A 21,104-nucleotide genomic window follows, 5' to 3' on the forward strand; every position below is an offset into this window, starting at 1 on the left:
GAGGCTGTAAACGCTCACATGCGGCTGGATGAGCCTGATCAGGCAGGCCAGAGAACCTTCAGAGTTCGTAAGTTGAAACACTCTTATCACGCCCAGGAATTTTTATTAACTGGAGCTGCAAGTTAACTCCTTCTCTGAGAGAAACGGTTATGGGGGAGAGCTCCCCGTAAAGTACTCTGGTTTTGGGGGAGATGCTCGGGAACAGGGGGTTTCCTGAGGCTTGATCACGCCTTTGCGCATGCCAAGCTTCCTTCCTCATGACCTTTGCCATGGGCGGAGTTCCTCACGCTGGCTCCCAACAGTAAAGAATCTGCCTGCACTGCAGGAGACCCAGGTTCGATCCCTGGGTTGGGAAGATCCCCTGGAGAACAGAATGACAACCCACAAATACCCGAGGTTCTCTGTTTCCATGCAGGTCTGGGCGTGTTCTGCATACATTAGTCCGTTGTTGTTGTTTAGTCGCTAAGTCATGTCTGACTCTTTTGCGATCCCATGGACTGCCAAGCTCCTCTGTCCATGGGATTTCCCAGGCAAGCGTGTTGCCATTTCCTTCTCCAGGGGATCTTCCCGACCCGGGGACTGAATCTGTGTCTCTTGGGCCCCCTGCATTGGCAGGTGGGCTCTTTACCACTGAGTCACCTGGGAAGCCCAATATTATATGTAGAAAATCCTAAAGAACGTAAAAATAAGCCTGTTTGTTAGAGCTAATAAATGAATTCAGCAAAGTTGTAGGATTAAGAAATCATCATTCAGATATCAGTTGTGTTTCTAGGTGCTGAAATGATCAATCCAAAAAGGAAATAAAGAGAACAATTATGAATTTATAATCCCATGAAAAAGAAGAAAATACTTAGGAATAAATTCAGTAAAGAAAGTGTAAGGTTTGTTCACTGAAAACTGCAAAATATTGCTGAAAGAAATGAAAAGAGAGCTACATAAACGGAAAGACGTGTCACTGGGTTAGAAGACTTGTTAGACTGGGTTAGACTCTTGTTAAGATGGTAATACTGCCCAAAGAAATATTCAGGTTCCATTCAGTTCCTACCAAAATATCAATGGTGTTTTTTAAAAAAATCATTTATTCTTCTCTTGGTTGCTCTGGGTCTTCATTGCTCCGTGTGGTCTCCCTCCAGTTGTGATGAGCAAGGACCACTTTTTGTTGTGGCGCACAGGCTTCTCATTGCAGTGGCTTCCCTTGTTGCGGAGCACACGGCCTTCAGGAGTTGCAGCGTGCAGGCTCAGTAGTTGCGGCTTGAGAGCTTTAGAGCATGGGCTCAGCAGTTGTGGTGCATGGCCTTAGTTGTTCTGAGGCATGCGGAATCTTCCCAGACCAAGGATCGAACCCACGTGCCCTGCGTTGCCAGGCGAATTCTTATCTACTGTACCACCAGGGATGTCCTCAATGGTATTTTTGCAGAAATGGGAAAATCCATCCTAAAATTCATATTGAATTTCAAAGGGCTCAGAATGGCTGAAACTATCTTGAAAAAGAATAAATTTGCAGGACTCACATTTCTCGGTTTCAAAATGTACCATAAAGCTACAGTAGTCAAATGAGTGTTACTAGCATAAGGCTAGATAAATAAACCAATGGAATAGAATTGAGAGGCCAGAGATAAACAGTCATCTCTATGATCAATTGATTTTCAACCAGGGTGCTAAGACCAACTGATGGGAATGGTTTTAGATTCCACATATAAATGATATCGTGTAATATTTGTCTTTCTCTGACCTGTTTTACTTAGTATGATGGTTTCTAGGTTCATCCATGTAGCTGCAACAAATGATATTATTTATTATGGCTTTTTAATGACTGAGTAATATTCCATCACATATATCATTATATATCAATATATCTATATGTATAACATATGTTTTTAATATCACATCAACTATATTTCAATTTATAAGTTTTTTAAAAATAAAAAAAATATTCAGAGTGAAAAAACAAAAAAACCTATACAATGTTTGTGAAAGCCTTCTCTGCAATGAACTGAGACGGGATTTTGCCTGATTTCCGTGACATGAGAGGGATCACATGGGTAATGAAACCCTCAAAGACTTCTCCAGTTGGAAGCGGCCAGAGCCTCAGGGCCAGATGGACGCTGGTGGGTAGAACATCCCTCACTCAGCCTCTGCTCTTACAGTGCTGTTGTATGGGTTTCCTGAAGCTGCTAGAAAAAAGGACCATCATCTGGGGGCTCAAAACAATAGGCATGCATTCTCTCACAGTTCTGAGGCTGGAAGTCCAACGTCGGTGTATCAGAAGGGCCATGTTCCCTCTGCAGGGTCTGGGGGCAGTTTTTCCTTGCCTCTTTCTAGCCTCTGGTGCTCGCTGGCAATCTTTGGTGTTCCTGGGCTTGGAGACACATCACTTCAACCTCTGCCTCTTTCGTCCCGTGATATCCTTCCTGGGCAGGTCTGTGTGTCCCCATTATCCTTTTCTCATATAAGAACTCAAGTCGTTGGGTTAAAGTCTTTCCTAATCCACGATGACCTCGTCTTGAGCGTGGGTTTTCTAATCTCGTAAGTGGGAAAATAGACTTCTACTCTTTTCCCCCTGAGTTTGTGGTGAGAATTGATTATGATAATAGATTTTTTCCATTAAAAGTTTTTAATTGATTAATTTATTTTCATTGGAGGCTAATTACTTTACAGTATTGTGGTGGTTTTTGCCATGCATTGCCTCGTTGATGAGCTTTATAAGAGGCTTCCCTGGTGAAGAGAGCCGACTCATTGGAAAAGACCCTGATGCTGGGAAAGATTCAGGGCAGGAGGAGAAGAGGGCAACAGAGAATGAAATGGTTGGATGGCCTCACCGGCTCAATGGACATAAGTTTGAGTAAACTCCGGGAGATGGTGAAGAACAGGGAAGCCTGGCGTGCTGCAGTCCATGGGGTCACAGACACGACTGAGGAATTGAACAACACGACAACAGGTGGCAGTAGTGGTGAAGAATCGGCCTGCCAACGCAGGAAACAAGAGACGTGAGCTCGATCCCTGGTTCAGAAGATGCCCTGGAGGAGGAGATGGCCACCCACTCCAGTATTCTTGCCTGGCAAATCCCATGGGCAGAGGAGCCTGTTGGGCTACATACAGTCCATGGGGTCGCAAAGAATTGGACACGACTAAGCGTGCACACACGGCCTTGTAAACTCCCAAGTCTCCTGTACATATGAGTGGTAAATGTTAAGACAGGATGAAAAGGGGCCCATGGTTTTTAATTTTAAAAAGGGAGTGCATACCGGAGCAGTTTGGTTTGTAAGATCTGAGACTCAGAGAGATCAAGTTGCTACGGAAGACGTAGTTGGCACAGCATGGTGCTGCCTCCTATTTCTTCTTGAATTTTTGGTCCCAGCTGTTTGTCCTCTGCAAGTGAGACAGTTGACCCCCTCTGTCTCCCCCACCTGCCTCCTCCCCACTTCCTTGGGGCAGTGCTGAGGGCGAGAAGGAAGCTTCGCCTTCCCGGCAACGAGGCTGTCACAGGTTCGTGGGAAGTCTGTTTGTGGTTTACTTTATCACAGAGCCCTGGGAGAGCCGGCCTGTCTGGAATGTGAAGGAACCCGAATCCTGCCCAGCTCAGGGGAAAGGCAGCCGGGGTCAGGGACTGCAGCCCCTGATAAGGACCAAGTGAGCTCCCTCGGGGGTCACACACCCCAAGGTGAAAGACGATCTCGAGTCCCTGAGGCGTGCTCTACCGCAGCTTTTGTCGTGGTTGGTAACTACTTATTTACCTTATCGGCCTGCACCAGGTCTTGGTTGCGACACGCTGGATCTTTAGTTGTGGCAGGCCAGAGTCTTAGCCGCTGGACCACCGGGAGGAAGCCGTATCACATCTCCTTTCTCCATTCATCAGTCTGTGGGCGTTTCGGTTGCTTCCGTGTCTTGGCGATTGTGAACAGTGCTGCAGTGAACACTGGGGGGCCTCATGTTTCTTTTTGAACTCTATTCTTTTATGACTTTGGTAAAAAAAAAAAAAAAATTAGGAGAAATTAGAAAGCTTTGAAGAAAACCAGAGACCCGCTGGGTTGAAAGGGGCCCCTAGTGAAAGAGAAGTTGCTCAGTCATATCTGACTCTTTGTGACCGCATGGACTATAGCCTACCAGGTTCCTCCGTCCATGGAATTTTCCAGGTAAGAGTACTGGAGTTGGTTGCCATTTCTTTCTCCAGGGGATCTTCCCAACCCAGGGATCGAAATCAGGTCTCCTGCATTGCAGGCAGATGCTTTACCATGTAAGATCTGTTAATTCAGCTCTCCTCAGGTGGGCTCACCTCTCCCACATGCTGGCCACATGACCAGCCGCTCTGCATAAACACCCCCAAGCTGGGGAGCTCACTGCCAGCCCTGCGGGGTCCCCGGGACTTGCCATCCTGTCCTGGTTCCCTGGTTGCCTGCGCCCCCTGGTCTCATTCTGCCCGCAGCAGCTCCAGAGATGGAAAGGGTTTTATTGGGGGTGGGGGAGGGAAGAGACCTAGAATGTGGATACTTTCCGCTGAGGCAGGCAGGGAGGGTTTCCTGGGGAACCCTCAGCAAGCAGACATCTGTTTAAGCCGACAGGCTGCCCAGCCTGGGGAGCAGGAGGGGCTAGGAGGCAGGGAGAAGACAGACTGGGTCTGCCTTCTGCAAATGTTCCCCTTGGGCAGCCTTGAAAAGGGACCGCCGGGGACCCAGGCCTCGAGTTCTCTCTGAATCTACCACTGTGGGGGTCTCGGGCTGGAGTCAATCCCGTAAGTGCTGGTGTGCAGGCACCTGGTTCACTTTGTGCCCAGCTCCTGTGTGTGGCCTTTTGGGCTTCGTGTTCCCGTTTGTAGCTGAGACCTGTGATGGAGGTTGTGACTCGTTCAGCCTTGAGGGGGGCACGGCCCAGGACGGGACTTACGGAGGTCACTGATGCCAAACCAGGCTGCCGTGTGCTTTGAACTTTGAAAGAAAGGGAGTGGGTCTTCATCCTCTTTGCCTGCACTGCCAGTGCATCACAGGGGTCACGAACTTGAGTCAATCAGAAAAGGTACCTCTTGGACCCTTCAGAGCTCAGGAGCAGGGGAACCCACACAATCTGCAGGGGGCCCCTGCAATAACCATCTCTGCACACTAGAGAGCGCTGTGGGACAGAAACCGAGTCCCAAATGGACCAATCATCTTGTTCAGCTGAAACCAGCAGGGGTGACAGGTGAGGAGGAGCTGTCATTCCCTGGACTTGCCTTTTGTGAGAACCACCTCACGGGGTCTTTGCAGCGAACCTAGGGCTAAGTGCTGTTAGCGCCCCCTCTGCCACTATACAGATTAAGAAACCGAGCATCGTTAAGTGATTTGGCCCAAGTCTATAAGTTAGAGGGGCTTCCCTCATAGCTCAGTTGGTAAAGAATCCACCTGCAATGCAGGAGACCCCAGTTTCATTCCTGGGTAGGGAAGATCCGCTGGAGAAGGTCTAGGCTACCCACTCCAGTATTCTTCAGCTTCCCTTGTGGCTCAGCTGGTAAAGAATCTGGCTGTAATTTGGGAGACCTGGGTTCAATCCCTGGGTTGGGAAGATCCCCTGGAGAAGGGAAAGGCTACCCACTCCAGTATTCTGTCCTGGGGAATTCCATGGACTGTGTAGTCCACGGGGTCGCAAATAGTCGGACATGACTGAGCGACTTTCACTTTAGAGAGAGCTAAAGCTTGAACTTGATCCTGACCCCGGAGCTTGAAGGGTGGACCATGTGCCCCCCACCCCCATGATGTTTGGCTCCATCTCTCCTCCTGGGTCCCTTCTAGATAGTTCCCTTTAACTCAGTGAGGTTACCCAGGCCTCCTGAGCAGTGGGGAGAGGGTCTCTCTACCAGGAGAGGTTGGGGTGTATGGGTGCCCAGGGGCCCTGGGGAAGGAGCTGGGGCTGTGGGGCCAGCTGTGGACGTGGGGAGGGAGATCCCAAGCCAGCGGGCTGGAAGTCCTCCTGCTTTGGCCCCTGGCGGAGCTGGCCCCCTGGGAGCCCGCCAGGCTTATTAATATCCTGCTGAGTCAGGGGGCTCTTGAGTTTCAGCATCACAAGACAAGAGGCAGGAATATCCTTGACTCCCCAGCGTCCTCTCTCCACCTGCCCTGCCCACCTCAGGCTGGGGGCCGTGCAGGTCTGAGTGGTCAGGTGGCCCTGGAGGGGGCAGGTCACTTCTCCTGACTTAGAGGTGGAGGCGAGAACCCAGTCCAGGCACAGCTCCTCCAAGGCTTGGCACACGGGAGAGGCTGAGAGCAGGAGCTGCCTTTCCAGAAAAGGCCCTGCTGGGGGCCCAGCCCTGTCCTTGTTGCTGTGGGTCCGGCAGCTGGGGCAGAGCAGGGAGGAGGGTGGGAGGACAGCCTGGTCTGGTTCTCAAAGAGCTCACCACCTGCCCAATGTGGGGTCCCCCAGCCAGCAGCTGGGCCCAGACAGAGGCTGGGCCCTTCCTATGGCCAAACCGATGAACTCTCCCAGACATTTGGAATTGGGTCTCGGGGACTCTGGTCATATGGGGTGGGCACTGGCTGAAGGGAAGAGCATCTGGGCTCGGGGAAGGAGGTGGTGAGGGATCCATGCAGGTGTGTCCATGGCAACAGAGGGGCCAGACTGCAGTGGACACGTGAAAAGACAGGTGCCCCCAGGAGAGCAGCCCCCCGCCCCTGGCTCTTAGCCCTCTGTACCCACTTCCCACCCCAGTATCCAGGAGGCTGCTCTGCATTCTCCGTGCAACATCCTCATTTTTGCCCTGGACTTCCACATGGCCCTGCAAGGGTGGGGAGAGGTGACTCATTTCTTGACCGCCCGGCCCTTGGAGCTCCCCAGTCACAGTTTAAAACTATTTGCTGAGGACCTCCCAGGCACCAGAGCCAGGCCTAAGTGAGATACACATGGCCTGTTGTCCAAGTCTCACAAGATACCTGTTCTTCCCATTTTTTGGATGAAGAAACTGAGGCCCACGAGGCAGTCAGCTACCACTAGGTGACAAAGCCAAGACTCAAACCCAGGTCTGGGTGATTACAGAGCCCTTACTATTTTTATTTATTTATTTGGCTGCACTGGGTCTTAGTTACAACACTTGGTATCTTCAGGCTTCATTACAGCATGAAGGACTTTTTAGAGGCAGCATGAGGGATCTGAGCTTTCCTGGTGGTTCAGTGGCAAAGGATCTGCCTGCAGTGCAGGAGATGGGTACCATCCCTGGGTTGGGCGTTGGCTCCCGAGGCCCTCTGGAGCCTTTATCAGCCAGCTCCACACAGCACAGGTCGGGCAGCCCGCCCTGGCCCGGCCCCTTGCAGCTCATTATCAGAGGACACATTCCACCCAACCGCCCCTGGAAGGTGGGGAAAATAGAGCCTGCCACTTTCCAGCCACTCTTCTGAGTTTCACCTAGTGGGGAAGGGGCGCTCCAGGGACAGGAAGGGGATTATTACAACAGGAAGCCCCAGCACTGGATTCTTCAACTGGCACAAGAAAACCCCGGGGGCTGGAGTGTGACCCTTGGAAGCGCTGACCTTGCTGGGTGGGCCTGGGGGAGAGACAGCTGCTTCTTTGGCCTGATTTATTTTTGTTTTTTTAATTGGAGCATAATTGCTTTACAATATTGTATATTGATATATGGTTTCTGCCATATATCATATCATATACCCTCTGGGCAAGGTCTCAAAGCACCGTCATCCTCACACACCGGTCTGTCCACCCCCTTAAGGATGAGAGAATCAAGGCTCAGATCACAGGTGATGGAGGGTCTTACCTCTCAGGGCAGCGAGCTAGAGCGTGCAGAGGGCCAAGTATGCAGCTGGTACCTGAGGCAGGGCTGCAAACCCCTCTCTGTGGGTCACACACATGCACACACATTGTTTCAGCACTAACTACCTGGCAGGCGTGCGCCCGCCTCTCCACGTCGACAAGCACCATCCTAGTCCCCAGCACTCTTGGATGGAGAGATCTTTGTGATTCCCATTGTGTGGATGAAGAAACTGAGGCTTAGGGTTTGCCCTGGGGGTCCGTTGGTTAAGACTCTGCACTTCCAATGGATGGGGCATGGGTTCCATCCGTGTCAGGGAATTAAGTTCTCACAAGCCAAGGCCAAAAAGAAAAAAAGAAAGAAAGCAACTGAAGCTTAGATGGATGAGGTCGCTAGTCCAGGGTCACCCAGCTCTAAGTGGAGGAGCCAGGGTTGGGTCCCAGCCTGACATCCATGTGCAAGCTCTCCACGGCCACCGTCCCATTCCTTCAAATAAACTCAATTATCACCTTGTCTACACAGCACTTTCACGCTCCAGCTGTCTCAGCCCAACCGTGGCCAAGAAAATACGCAGAAAAAGGTCTGCGCTGGGCACCGTCAAAGTCAATGCCGACGGCCCGGTGCTCTGATCCCAGGTTGCGCTTTGCACAAACCACAGCGAGCCTGGACCCAAACGTGAGGCAGGCTGGGCCGTGGCACTGTGTGCCCCCGGAGGGTCTGGCGGCAAGGCAGGTGGGGGAGAGCTTTCAAAGGATGGCGTGAGAACTCCAAAAGTAAAGGAGGCTGGCCAGTCAGTGAGTGGGGGGTCAGGTAGCCCATGGCAAGTGGACAGCCCTCCGGGGCGTCATGGCAGAGTCACCACCAGTGAGAAGCCTGGGACACAGCAGAGGGTGGCGGTTCCAGCAGCAGGTGAGCAGCCTCACATTTCAGGGCCTCAGCTTTTGCAGGATGACTCTGGGAGCTCCAAGCGACACACCTGCCCTGTAGCCACTGGCCCTGGGTGGAGACTATTCTTGGAAGCGTTGGAGGTCTCATAAAATAGAAAATTCCAAGGACCGCCTCCCACCCCTTAACCACTATACCTCCAGGTAAGTCCAGGGTCTGAATATGATTAATAACTCTATGTCAATACATTTGAAAACTTAGATGAAATGGTCCAAAACTTGGATAAAATATAACCTACCAAGATGGGATCAGGAAGTAGAACACTTAAATGCAACTGTGTTTAAAATACTTTTGTTTATTTTGTTACTTTTGTTTAATAAAATGGTTATTTTATTATTGTTCCCTGCTGGCTCTTCACTGTTGCCCAGGCTTTTCTCTCCTGGTTCAAGGGCTTCTCACTGTGGCGGCTTTGTTTCAGAGCACCGGCCCTAGAGCACGTGGGGTCAGTATTAGCGGCTCTGCGGCAAGTGGGATCTTCCCCAACCAGGGATCAAACCTGTGTCTGCTGCACTGCCAGGCAGATTCTTTACCACTGAGCCACTAGGGAAGCCCCAAACGGAACTATGAAAAAGAAGTAAATATCCTTTTACGTAGTAAGGAGTAAAAGAGAGAGATAAAACACCAGGACTTGATGATCTGTAGGTGAGTTCTAGCGAACACCTAGGAAATAGATCGTTCTAATATCACACCAGGTTTCCCAGGAAATATGTGAGGGTGATTCACTCCACTAGGCTGATATAATCTGGATCATGAGACCAGACAAGAACAGTACAATAAAGAAAAATCAGGGACACATGTCACTCAAAAATATAAGGGTAAAAGTACTAAATCTCTAGGTCAGTCCATGCTGCTGCAAATGGTATTTGTTCATTCTTTTTGATGGCTGAGCAATATTCCATCACATGTATGTTCCTCATCTACTTTATCCGCTCCTCCGTTGATGGACATCTAGGTTTTTTCCTGTCTTGGCTATTGTAAACAGTGCTGCAGTGAACATCGTCACACTCAGTGAAGTCAAGTCAGACAGAGAAGCAGACACATAATATGACACCCGTGTGCGTGGCGTCTACAAAGGTATGGTTCAAACGAACTAATTCACAGAATAGGAGCAGACACATAGACCTAGAGAATGAACTTATGGCTGCTGGGGGGAGGATGGGGTGGAAGGATAGGGAGTTTGGGATAGACATGTACACGTGGCTGTAAATGGATAACCAACAAGGACCTACTGTATAGTACAGGGAACTCCGATCAATGTTATGTGCCAGCCTGGATGGGTGGGGGATTAGGGGGGAATGGATACATGTATATGCATGGGTGAGTCCCTTCACTGTTCGCCTGAAACTATCACAGCATTGTTTATCGGCTATTAGTTCAGTTTAGTCGCTCAGTCGTGTCCGACTCTTTGGGACCCCACGGACTGCAGCACGCCAGGCCTCCCTGTCCATCACCAACTCCCGGAGCTTACTCAAACTCATGTCCATCGAGTTGGTGATGCCATCCAGCCATCTCATCCTCTGTCATCCTCCTCTTCTGCTCTCAGTCTTTCCCAGCTTCAGGGTCTTTCCAAATGAATCAGCTCTTCGCATCAGATGGCCAAAGTACTGGAGCTTCAGCTTCAGCATCAGTCCTTCCAGTGAATATTCAGGACTGATTTCCTTTAGTATGGACTGGTTGGATCTCCTTGCTATAGGCTATACTCCAATACAAAATAAAACATTAAAAAAAATACTACCTAAAAGGAAATGGCAACCCACTCCAGTGTTCTTGCCTGGAGAATCCCAGGGACAGGGGAGCCTGGTGGGCTGCCGTCTATGGGGTCGCACAGAGTCGGACACGACTGAAGCGACTTAGCAGCAGAGCAGAAAACATTAGTAGGCTGAAGACAGTAGTGTATAAAAAAGTGTAATACACATGATGGAATGAGCTTTATGCCAAGATTGCAGAGGATGGTTTAATGCTAGAGAAATCAGTGGCATTTAACACATTAACTGATTAAAGGAGGAAACAACTACAGGATCATTTTAATAGATGCTGAAGAAGTATTTTCAAAAGTTCAGCATAAATTCATGGTGGGAAACTTCTCAGTAAATCAGAAATAGAAGGGAATTTCCTTGGCTGATAAATGGGTAAACATTAGCAACATTCCCTCTGAGATTAGACATAAGAAACATTATATTTCAGACTTCCTTGGCAATCCAGCAGTTAGGACTCTGTGCTTCCTCTGCAAGGGGCGTGGACTTGATTTCAGGTCGGGGAACTAAGATCCCACATGCTGCACGGCGAGGCCAAAGACAAGAGAGAAGCGTTATGCTTCCCATTACTGCTCTTGTTCAAGAATGAGCATTGGAAATCCTCCCTTAACAATAAGACTGGAAAAAATTCATTAAAAAACACAAAGGTTGGGAAACAGAAAACGAAACACATTATCTTCAGATATGCTCAACGACATAGGGAACCAAGAAGAGTTTAACAAGACACCTAGATATACACAATATATACACAAATATAACTGCATTTCTAGATACTAGGACTCTGGAAAATGTACTTAAAAAAAGGGGGTGGGATCAGCCCTGCTGCTGCTGCTGCTAAGTCGCTTCAGTCGTGTCCAACTCTGTGCGACCCCAGAGACGGCAGCCCACCAGGCTCCCCCGTCCCTGGGATTCTCCAGGCAAGGACACTGGAGTGGGTTGCCATTTCCTTCTCCAACGCATGAAAGTGAAAAGTGAAAGGGAAGTCGCTCAGTCGTGTCCGACTCTCAGCGACCCCATGGACTGCAGCCCACCAGGCTCCTCTATCCATGGGATTTTCCAGGCAAGAGTACTGGAGTGGGGTGCCGTCGCCTTCTCTGGGGGTCAGCCCTAAGAGGGCAAAAATTTTAAGTATCCAAGAATGAGTCTATGGGCTTCCCAGGTGGCACTGTGGTAACGAGCCCACCTGCCAGTGCAGGAGATGAAAGTTCAACCCCTGGGTTGGGGAGGTCCCCTGGAGGAAGAAATGGCAGCTGATTCCAGAATTCTTGCCTGAAAAATCCACGGACAGAGGAGTCTGGTGGGATATAATAGTCCATGCGGTCACAAAGAGCTGGACACAACTGAGGGATTGAGCGCTCAGATGCAAGAATACGTCTAATGAATAAAGATAAGAATTAGGCAGAAAATTATACTAGCCCATGATAATAAGTTGAGGCTTAAAAGGACAGATAACCCATGCTTGAGGACAGAAGGGCCGGTTAGCATAAAAATGACCGTTCTCCACAGACTGATCCGTGGACTCAAAGCAATTCCGATTAGTCTTAATGGGGGCTTTTGTAAGAGCCAGTTGGCCTGCAATGCGGGAGACCCAGCTTCAATTTGACCAGTGATTCTAAAGTTTAATATGAGTGAGCAAAGGATTGTGCTACTCCAGGAGAGGAGGAATACAGACAGGAATGCATCCCATCTGATATCAGGACTTATAAAGCTATGACACTTGCTGCTGCTGCTGCCAAGTGGCTTCAGTCGTGTCCGACTCTGTGCAACCCCAGAGACGGCAGCCCACCAGGCTCCCCCGTCCCTGGGATTCTCCAGGCAGGAACACTGAAGTGGGTTGCCATTGCCTTCTCCAATGCATGAAAGTGAAAAGTGCAAGTGAAGTCGCTAGGTCGTGTCCGACACTGAGACACTTGGGCAGCAGTAAATAAAATAATCAACAACCGAAAATGCAGACGACACAGATGTCCATCACGGGAGGAGTGGACAGCCGAGCGGTGGTCCATCCACACAGTGGAGTGTTGGGATTTAGTCGCTCAATCAAGCCTGACTCTTCTGTGACCCCATGGACTGTAGCCTGCCAGGCTCCTTTGTCCATGAGTTTTTCTAGATAAGAATATTGGAATGGGTTGCCGTTTCCTCCTCCAGGGAATCTTCTCAACTCAGGGATGGAACCCGAGTCTCCTGCATTGCACTGAGCCACCAGGGAAGCCTCATTAGAATATTATTCAGTCATAAAAAGTAACGAAGTACTGATATCTGCCACAGCACGAGTGAACCTTGAAGACATTATGCTAATTGAAAGAAGCCAGACACAAGAAGTTGCATAGTCTGTGGTTCCATTCATGTGAAATGTCCAGAACAGGCAAATCCATGGAGACAGAGAACAGACTGTGTCTTCCAGGGGCTGGGGGGAGGGAGGGTGAGGACAAACAGCCCTCCTGGGTTTCCTTTTGGGTGATGAAAATATTTTGGAACTAGGTGGTGGTTGCACAATCTGATGAATGTCTCACAAATTGTACCCTTTAAACTGGTTAATCTTATATTATTATGTGAATTTCACTGCAGTTAAAAACAAACAAACTGGTAGACATCTAAATATCAGAAAAAAAAAAAAGAGAGAGAGAGAGAGTCTCTTGCATACAAGGAATCCCTGGAGGCTGCTCTCAGTCAAGATGGAGATGTTGAATTATTGATACAGAAACGTGGTTATACAGGATAAAAGCAGGTCACAAAGCTATGGCGTGCAATGACTTTTGGGTCAAAATAACGTCGCTATTTTTAGGAAGGTGGAGAAAAACGTCTGCAAGAAAAAAGCAAAAAAAGAACCTTTTTTTTTGCTTTTGGGTTTCCATGAAATAATGAAAATGTCTTCTTATGTAACCAAAAAAACAAGATAACCAGATACTTCCTTAGAAAAATTCATCCTGTTCTTTGTGAGGCTCTCGGGAGACTCATCACACATCTGCCGGCCCTGGGCTCAGGATGAGAATTCCTCTCTTGTCTGGGAGTGGGCGGGGAGGCTGGCCAGGTCACGTGGGGAGGGGCAGGTCTGGGTCTTTTCCCCGGGACCCCCTCTCCCTGAGCTAAGCCCCTCCTAGGACCTTGCCTGACCCTGTCCCTCTACAGACCTTTCTGGCCAAAGGATTTAAGCGGAGGAAATAGGATTTCAAGACCCCCTTGCTCTGTCTTGTCTCCCAGCAGCAGAAGCAGCCCCGGAATGGAGCCGCAGCCAAGCCGGCCTCAGGGCCTCACATTGCATCTCTGACCCCGGCTGGACGTCCCTCCTCGAGTCCTGGCCCCACGATAACCAGGCTAGGGTGGGGTTCCCAGGGCTTGGCTGCTGCTGCCAGATCTCACAGCTGGGCTGTTGGTGAGAGGAGCTTTCCCAGGGTCCCAGCAAGCCACCCCCGCTGGCGCCCTGCTCCTGCTGGAAGCCCTGCCTCTTCCCACCAGCAAGCCGGGTCCTGGGCTAGGTTGTTGAAAGCTGTAACTGGGGACCTGGAGCTCTGCTGAGGTCAGAGCTGGGCTCTAATGACCAGACTCAGACAAGGTCTTAGAAGGTCTCCCAGGGAAACAGCATGTCCTGGGCTAGGCCTCATGCTGGCCTCATGAATTCGTGTGTGTGTGAGAATGTATACTACTTATTAGGGTTGGGTTGCGAGATAAAATAGACACCTTGGTTAAATATGTCAGATAAATACACAGTTTTTGAGTATCACTATATCCCAAAGACTGAATCCTCTATTAAAATTTTTTTTTATTTTATAGAATTTATTAAAATTTTAATGTGTTTGACTGCATTGGGTCCTAGTTGCGGCACATGGCAATCTTTGTTGGCGCATATGGGATCCTTCGTTGTGCTGTGTGGGCTTAGGTGCCCCGCAGCATGTGGGATCTTAGTTCCTCGGCCAGGGATGGAAGCTGTGTCCCCTGCATTAGATGGCAGATTCTTAACTGCTGGACCACTGGGGAAGTCCCTGATCCTTTATTTTTCTTTGCTCAATCTGGTGAGCCTGATACCTGTCAACAATGGCCATGCAGAGAAATTGGATGTGGTTCAGTGTGTACACCCTGCAAGGGCACACACGTGTGTATATAAACATATGCAAGGCCAGGCGTGTACATCGTCATCAAGGTGCACGCACACCAGAAGACAGGTGTAGAGAGACTGCACTGTGTGTTTGAGCCGGGGCACAACTGAGAAAGTTTGGGATATGGAAGGGAGTGTATAAATGTATCTGTGTGCAAAGATGATCATGTGTGTGTTTTCGTGTTTTGCGTGCACGTGTGTGACACCCAAGCACATGAAGTGTCTGATGTGGGAGTGTCCACAGACACGCATGTCACAGAACATTAGAACTGAAAGGAGGCTTGGGGATCTCCCACACGTAATTGTACGTGTGAGAACATGGAGGCCAGCCAGTCAGCCCGTGTGTGTGTGTGTGCACGTGCTTGTGTATCCGAGCTGGGGCTGGGGGCTGGGATGCATGGGGAGGGCTCCCTGGCTGTCAGCTCGTGCCAGCCTGGTATCGTCGCAAGCTCACGACAGCCCTCTCCCTACGAGGCCCGGTTCCCAAGGGGAAGGTCAGATGGAGCGCGGCCCGGGCCCAGCCTCGCCCGCCTGCCTGGTGAGCCACGTGTATCTGCACGCGGGTTACATAAATGCCGGGCCCAGCGCTGCGGCCAGATGTTCTGTCTCTTCCTGGAGCCAGATGGCGGCTGATCCTGGAGTTCGTGCGTTTTTCGAGCTCCTGCCGTCCCCTTCTCCGGCCCCTTTTGGGGCTTTCCCCAGGCAGGGCAGGGGCTGGGACCCGGGAACTTTGAATTGGACCAGTTGCCTCGGCCCAGAGTGGCCTCCCCCTGGCAGGGGCTCAGGACAAGGTGACGGTGTCTTGGGAGGAGCCACCCCCAGGGCAGCTGCTAGTTCAGTGGTCTCCCCACGTCGCCCAGAAGCAGCCCATCGCAGCCGCTCCCCAACTCACCCGACCTATGTCCCATGCTCTTCCTGTGGTGACAGGTGACGGCCAGCTGACCTGATAAACCAGGGCTGCCACCATAAAGGACCACAGACTGGGTGGCTGTAACAACAGAAATGCTTTCCCTCGATTTCCTGGAGGCCGGAAGCCCATGATGGAGGCCTCTCCCTGGTGGCTCAGATGATAAAGAGTCCGCCTGCAGTGCAAGAGACCAGAGTTCGATCCCTGGGTCAGGTAGATCCCCTGGAGTAAGGGAATGGCAACCCACTCCAATATTCTGGCCTGGGACATCCCATGGACAGAAGGGCCTGGAGGGCTACAGTCCACAGGTCCCAAAGAGTGGGACACAACTGAGCAACTAACAGCCTTGCTTTCTCCTTGGCTCATAGAGGGCTGTGCTCGCCCTGTGTCTTCCCAGGGCCGTCCCTCTGCGTGTCTGTGTCCAACTTTCCTTCTTGTAAGGATGCCTGTGCTGTTGGACGAGGGCCCATCCTAATGACCTCATTTTAACTTAATTGCCTCTTTAAAGGTCCTGTCTTCAAATAGAATCACATTCTGAGGTCCTGGGGGTTAAGCTTTCAACGTATGAATTGTGGGGAGGGGGCACATTTCAGCCTGTTCACACCCACAATAGTGTGTTCTTGGCAGTGGGTTTTTCCCAGGCCAGCCCACCATCGCCAGGCCATAGCTGTCAGGGGTCTTCAGAACCCCAACTTACTGTTCTTTATTTTGACAACTAGGAATCCAATAGAGACCCTACTAAGATGCAGAGTCAGGTCAGGGGTGACCTCCTTGGCCCTAAATCCCAGCTCTGTTGGAAGGAGGGTTTGGGCAGCCTGGAGGAGAAACGAGACAGGCTCAGGGTGGGAGGGGGTCAGTTCACACGCCCTTCGTCCACCCACAGCCTGAAGCCCGGGAGTGTGGGGTGGGTGGTGGGGTTCAGGGCAGGCTACATAGTGCCTGCATACTTGGTGTGGGCTGGACACCCCTCCTGGGCCTCAGTGCCCCCATCTGTGAAAAGAAGCCACTGGGTCCAGCGTGACATGGGTAGGTGCCCATCTCTCGGTTCCAGTCTATCCAGTCCCCAGAGTACCCTGCCCTGCGCCTGAGTGCCCAGCAGGGCCAGGTGGTTCTTGGGGCGGGGGGTGTGTGTGCAGCCCAAGAAGCTCTGTCTTCCGTTCTCGACACCTCAGTGTGCCCGCCTGGGCCACACAGCTCTGGATGCTCCAGCCTTATGCAAGGTAGCGTTATCCCCGTTTTAGAGAGGGGGAAACTGAGGCTCAGAAGGGCTCAATGACTTAGCGCCCTTAGGGTCTGACTCCCATGTGTGCACTCCTTCCTCAAGATCACCCTGCTCAGACCACCCGAAGCCTGTCCCCTAGTCCCCCTTGGCTCACTATCCCAGTGACCTTGACAAAAGAAACCCAGGTGAACTTCTGTGTTCTGGGAAGTGGTCACATTGCCCATGACAGCTGGGGGTGATGCCGGGAGGCAGGAGGGCACTGGGCAAGTTCAGGACTGACTCTGGGCTCCGGGAGGGGCAGGTGGGGGCCCACAGGGCTGGGGGTGGGCATGCGTCGGAGTGAGGAATCGGGGAGGACACACCACACTGAGGCTGAGCTTTGCAACTACACAGGGGCCAGTGGGCCTCGTTCCCGTCTTACCCAACATCCGGTCTGGACGGGACCCACAGAGTCTGGCCAAGGGCAAGCTCAGACAACACCGGCAGCCGTCTAGCACAATGGGACTGGATTCTCTGTTACAAAAAGAAAAAAACAGGGGACTTCCCTGTTGGTCTAGTGCCTAAGGCTCCAAGTTCCCCATGCAGAGGGCCCAGGTTCAATCCCCGGTCAGGGAACTAGATCCTGCGTGCTGCAGCTGAGACCTGGTGCAGCCAAATGAATAAAAATAAATATATATTTTTAAAAAGAATGATAAAAGGCATCCCACCCCTGTGCCCGACACTTCAGCAGTCCAAGCCTCATTCCAAGGTTGGTGGGGTGCCCTGTGTTTCTGTTTTCCTGAGGGTTCTCTGCTCCGAGGCCACTGGGTCCTGGCTTCTGATCCTGACTCGGCCAAATCCTAGCTGAGTGATCTTGGAGAAATGACTTTCCCTCTCTGAGCCTCAGTCTCCTCACTTGTGAAATAGGGACAAGGTCATGATGAGGAATCAGCGAGATGAGGCAGGTGAAGGACTTGGAAGCCATAGACCCCCTCCTCGCCTCCCCCCAAGTCATGAGCTTGAATCCCAGTTCCACGGACAGGCTGATCTCTGAGAGCTTAGGAATAAGGGATGGAGACAGAGGACTGGAAACAGAGATAATGCCAACTCGATTCACACTTCACCCTGGTAGCCGAAGTGGACACGAACAAATCGAGGAGACAACATGAACATCCCCTTTGGACAGAGCTTTTTAATAAACTCTTTTTTTTTTCCCACGTAGGATCTTAGCTCTCACCCCTCCCCACCCCAGAAATCGAACCTGTGTCCCCTACACTGGGAGTATGGCGCCTTAACCACTGGACCCCCAGGGATGTCCCAACAGAATCTTTATCTAATCCCATGCGCTGATATTTATTTTTTAAGATTTTTTTTGATGTGGACCATTTTTTAAGTCTTTATTGAATTTGCTACAACATTTTTCTGCTTTATGTTTTGGTTTCTTTAGCCCCAAGGTATGTGGCACCTTAGCTTCTCCACCAGGGATCAAAACCGCAGCCCCTGGATTGGGAGGTGAAGCCTTGACCACTGGACCCCCAGGGAAGTCACAAGGCGGTGATATTTAGAAAAGGCTCGGGTAACCCCATGTGGGGTTTATCCCAGGAATGCAGAATGGGCTTACCATTAGAACCAAATATTATAATTCACCATAAGAAAGTGAGAGCGGCTGTCGGCTTCGATCACTGGAGTGCGTTAACCATAGGCGAGTGTGCACTCTCCAGGAATGGGGTGTTCCTGAAGGAGTCACAGACCCCTCCCTGGCCCCCATCCCCGGCTCTGCTTCTGCAGGTTCTCCCCGGCCGGTGGGATCCTTCCGGGATGGCAGGGTGGACCCTGCACCAGGTGCCCCCCCTACGGGGAGCACACCTGAGTCACACACGACCCCACAGGGGTCGTCAGCCCTGTCTGGTAGCTCAGGACACCAGGCTCGGAGAGGTGACCGCTGTGTCAGCACTGGCCTTGGCCCGAGCTCCCGGTGCTGCTAACACTTTGCAGGACAGGATCTTTCTCCCGGGCAAGCTGCCCACTGCCTCTCCAGGGAGATTATTCTCCTAACTGTCTGTTAGGCACTTGGATTCTAATACCCACCTTGAGCTTATGGGGTCTGCTGAGAGCCCTCCGTTCTTCAGAAAACCCCTCCTCATCCTGAAGACTCTAAAGGCCACTGCCTACCCGTGCGGAGGCAGAGGCCCTGGGGCCCATTGGAGGCATGGGCCTTGGATGGCCGGAGTGTGTCCCCTGTCCAAAGCTGGAGCCAGATTCGCCCTGATGACAGGCTCCCAGGTTCCCGAGGGTGGGGGCGAGGGGCAAAGGAAGCCACCCTTACCCCTTCTGCTCAGCATCACATGGACGTGCTGCCCAGGAGCGTCTGTGGGAGCATGCAGAATGTATTTTGAAGACCCCGGGTCAGCCAGCATTCAAGATTGGAAGCTGAGGGTCTTCATCATAGTAGTCACATATGGATGTGAGAGTTGGACCATAAAGAAGACTGAGCGCTGAAGAATGATGCTTTTGAATTGCACTGTTGGAGAAGACTCTTGAGAGTCAAACCAGGCAATTTTAAAGGAAATCAACCCTGAATATTCATTGGAAGGACTGATGCTGAAGCTGAAGCTCCAATACGTGGCCACCTGATATGATGAGTCGACTCATTGGAAAAGACCCTAATGCTGGGAAAGATTGAGGAGGAGAAGGGGACATAAGAGGATGAGATGGTTGGATGGCATCACTGACTCAATGAACATGAGTTTGAGCAAACTCCGGGAGATAGTGGAGGACAGGGGAAGCTGGCATGCTGCAGTCCATGGGATCACAGAGGGTCGGACACCGCTAAGCCACTGAACAACAACGATATCATGGTGGCTGGCCGCGTCTGGCCTCCCTGAGCTCCTTTAGGGCAGAGACTAGGTGCAGAGCTCTTGCACCCCCAGCAGGTCTGGATGAAAAGGAGGCTCCAGAGAGAAGCCTTGGGAAGGTGAGCAGGGGCAGCTTGGGGCCTACCTGCAGGGGATTGGCCCTGGGGGACCATGACCCCTGAGGGTGTGGGATCTGGAGAAGAAGGTATTCAGGCTGGAGGGCTGGGCCTGGCAGAGGGGGTGGTGCTCTGGGCCTGGGAGACCCCGCTCTTCATCAGCAGCAGCTGGTCACTTAGGCAGGCTTGGGCCACATATCTGCCCTCTCCCAGCGAGGCGGCAGGGAGAAGAAGTTGTCTCTCCCCCAGAGGATCCTGCCTCTTACGGTTCAATCGTGTCTCCCTGAGATGTTGCAATCCTGACTCCCAGCACCTACGGACGTGACCATGTCTGGAAAGGGCCTTTGCAGACGTGATTAAGATGTAAGTTAGGATGAGGCCATTCTGAGTGGGGTGGGCCCTAGTCCAATAGGAAGAGAAGATGGACAACAGACGAGGGCAGTAACGCCCCAAAATGACAGAGGCAAGGGTTGGAGTGACGTAGCCAGCACCAGAAACTGGAAGAGGTGAAAGTGAAGGGTTAGTTGCTCCATTGGTAGCCCGCCAGGCTTCTCTGTCCATGGACTTTTCCAGGTAAGAATACTGGAGTGGGTAGCCATTCCTTTCTCCAGGGGATCTTCTCATCCCAGGGATTGAACCCCGGTCTCTTGCATTGCAGGCGGATTCTTAAGGATTCTACCCAGAGTCTCAGAGGCAGCGTGGCCCTCTTGACACCTTGAGTTTGGACTCCTAACCTCCAGAACTGAGAGAGAGCATGCCATGGTTGTTTTAAGCCGCCCACCTGTGGCTCTTCCTTAACTACAGCCAGGAGAGGAATCCACGGTTGGTCGGCCCTGATGTCTCCCTCGTCCCGCCTCCCCTGTCCTGGTACCGACCACATCCTTGGGGCAGGGTCCTGGCCAGCGGGGGGCGAGGGGGGTCTTGGCCCCCAGGGAAGCTCTCCGTTGGCACCATGGTGAGGGCTTCCCAAACTGATCAGAACCAGGCCCCGGGGCAGAGTGGCCAGTGCAGGGCCTGGGGATGGAGGGAGCCCTAGCACAGACCTCGGGGAGAAGGGCAACTCAGCCCCAGGAGCCCGCTGCTCCCTGACCACCTGACCCTGTGGCCTGACTGGGGGTAAAGCAATCGGCTCCCCTACCCTCAAGTTAACAGGGACTCTCCCACCTGGAAACTTGCATCAGAGAAGGAAAAACACCCACGCAGGCAAGATGTCTGCATGTCATCTGTATTGTCACGTGAATTGCACATCCGGCATGGCTGACCTGGACACGACCTATTAGGTCACTCAGAGTCCGGCCCCTGGGGGCCAAATCAGCACCGCCGCCCAAGGCTTTCCGTGGGCAGCAGCCCAGACACCTGGTCTCCCCGGGCTCCAGGGCCCGGCACCAGGAGAGGCCAGCTCATGCCTCAGGCCCTTCTGCTCCTGGGCAGCGTCTCCCCAAACGTCCCTGGAGCAACACGGTTCCTTGGAGGGTTCCTAGCTGTTCTGTGAGAAAAGGGTTCTGTGGTCAAATAA

This window comes from Capricornis sumatraensis, chromosome 1, assembly GCF_032405125.1.
Source record: "Capricornis sumatraensis isolate serow.1 chromosome 1, serow.2, whole genome shotgun sequence".
Lineage (NCBI taxonomy): Eukaryota > Metazoa > Chordata > Mammalia > Artiodactyla > Bovidae > Capricornis > Capricornis sumatraensis.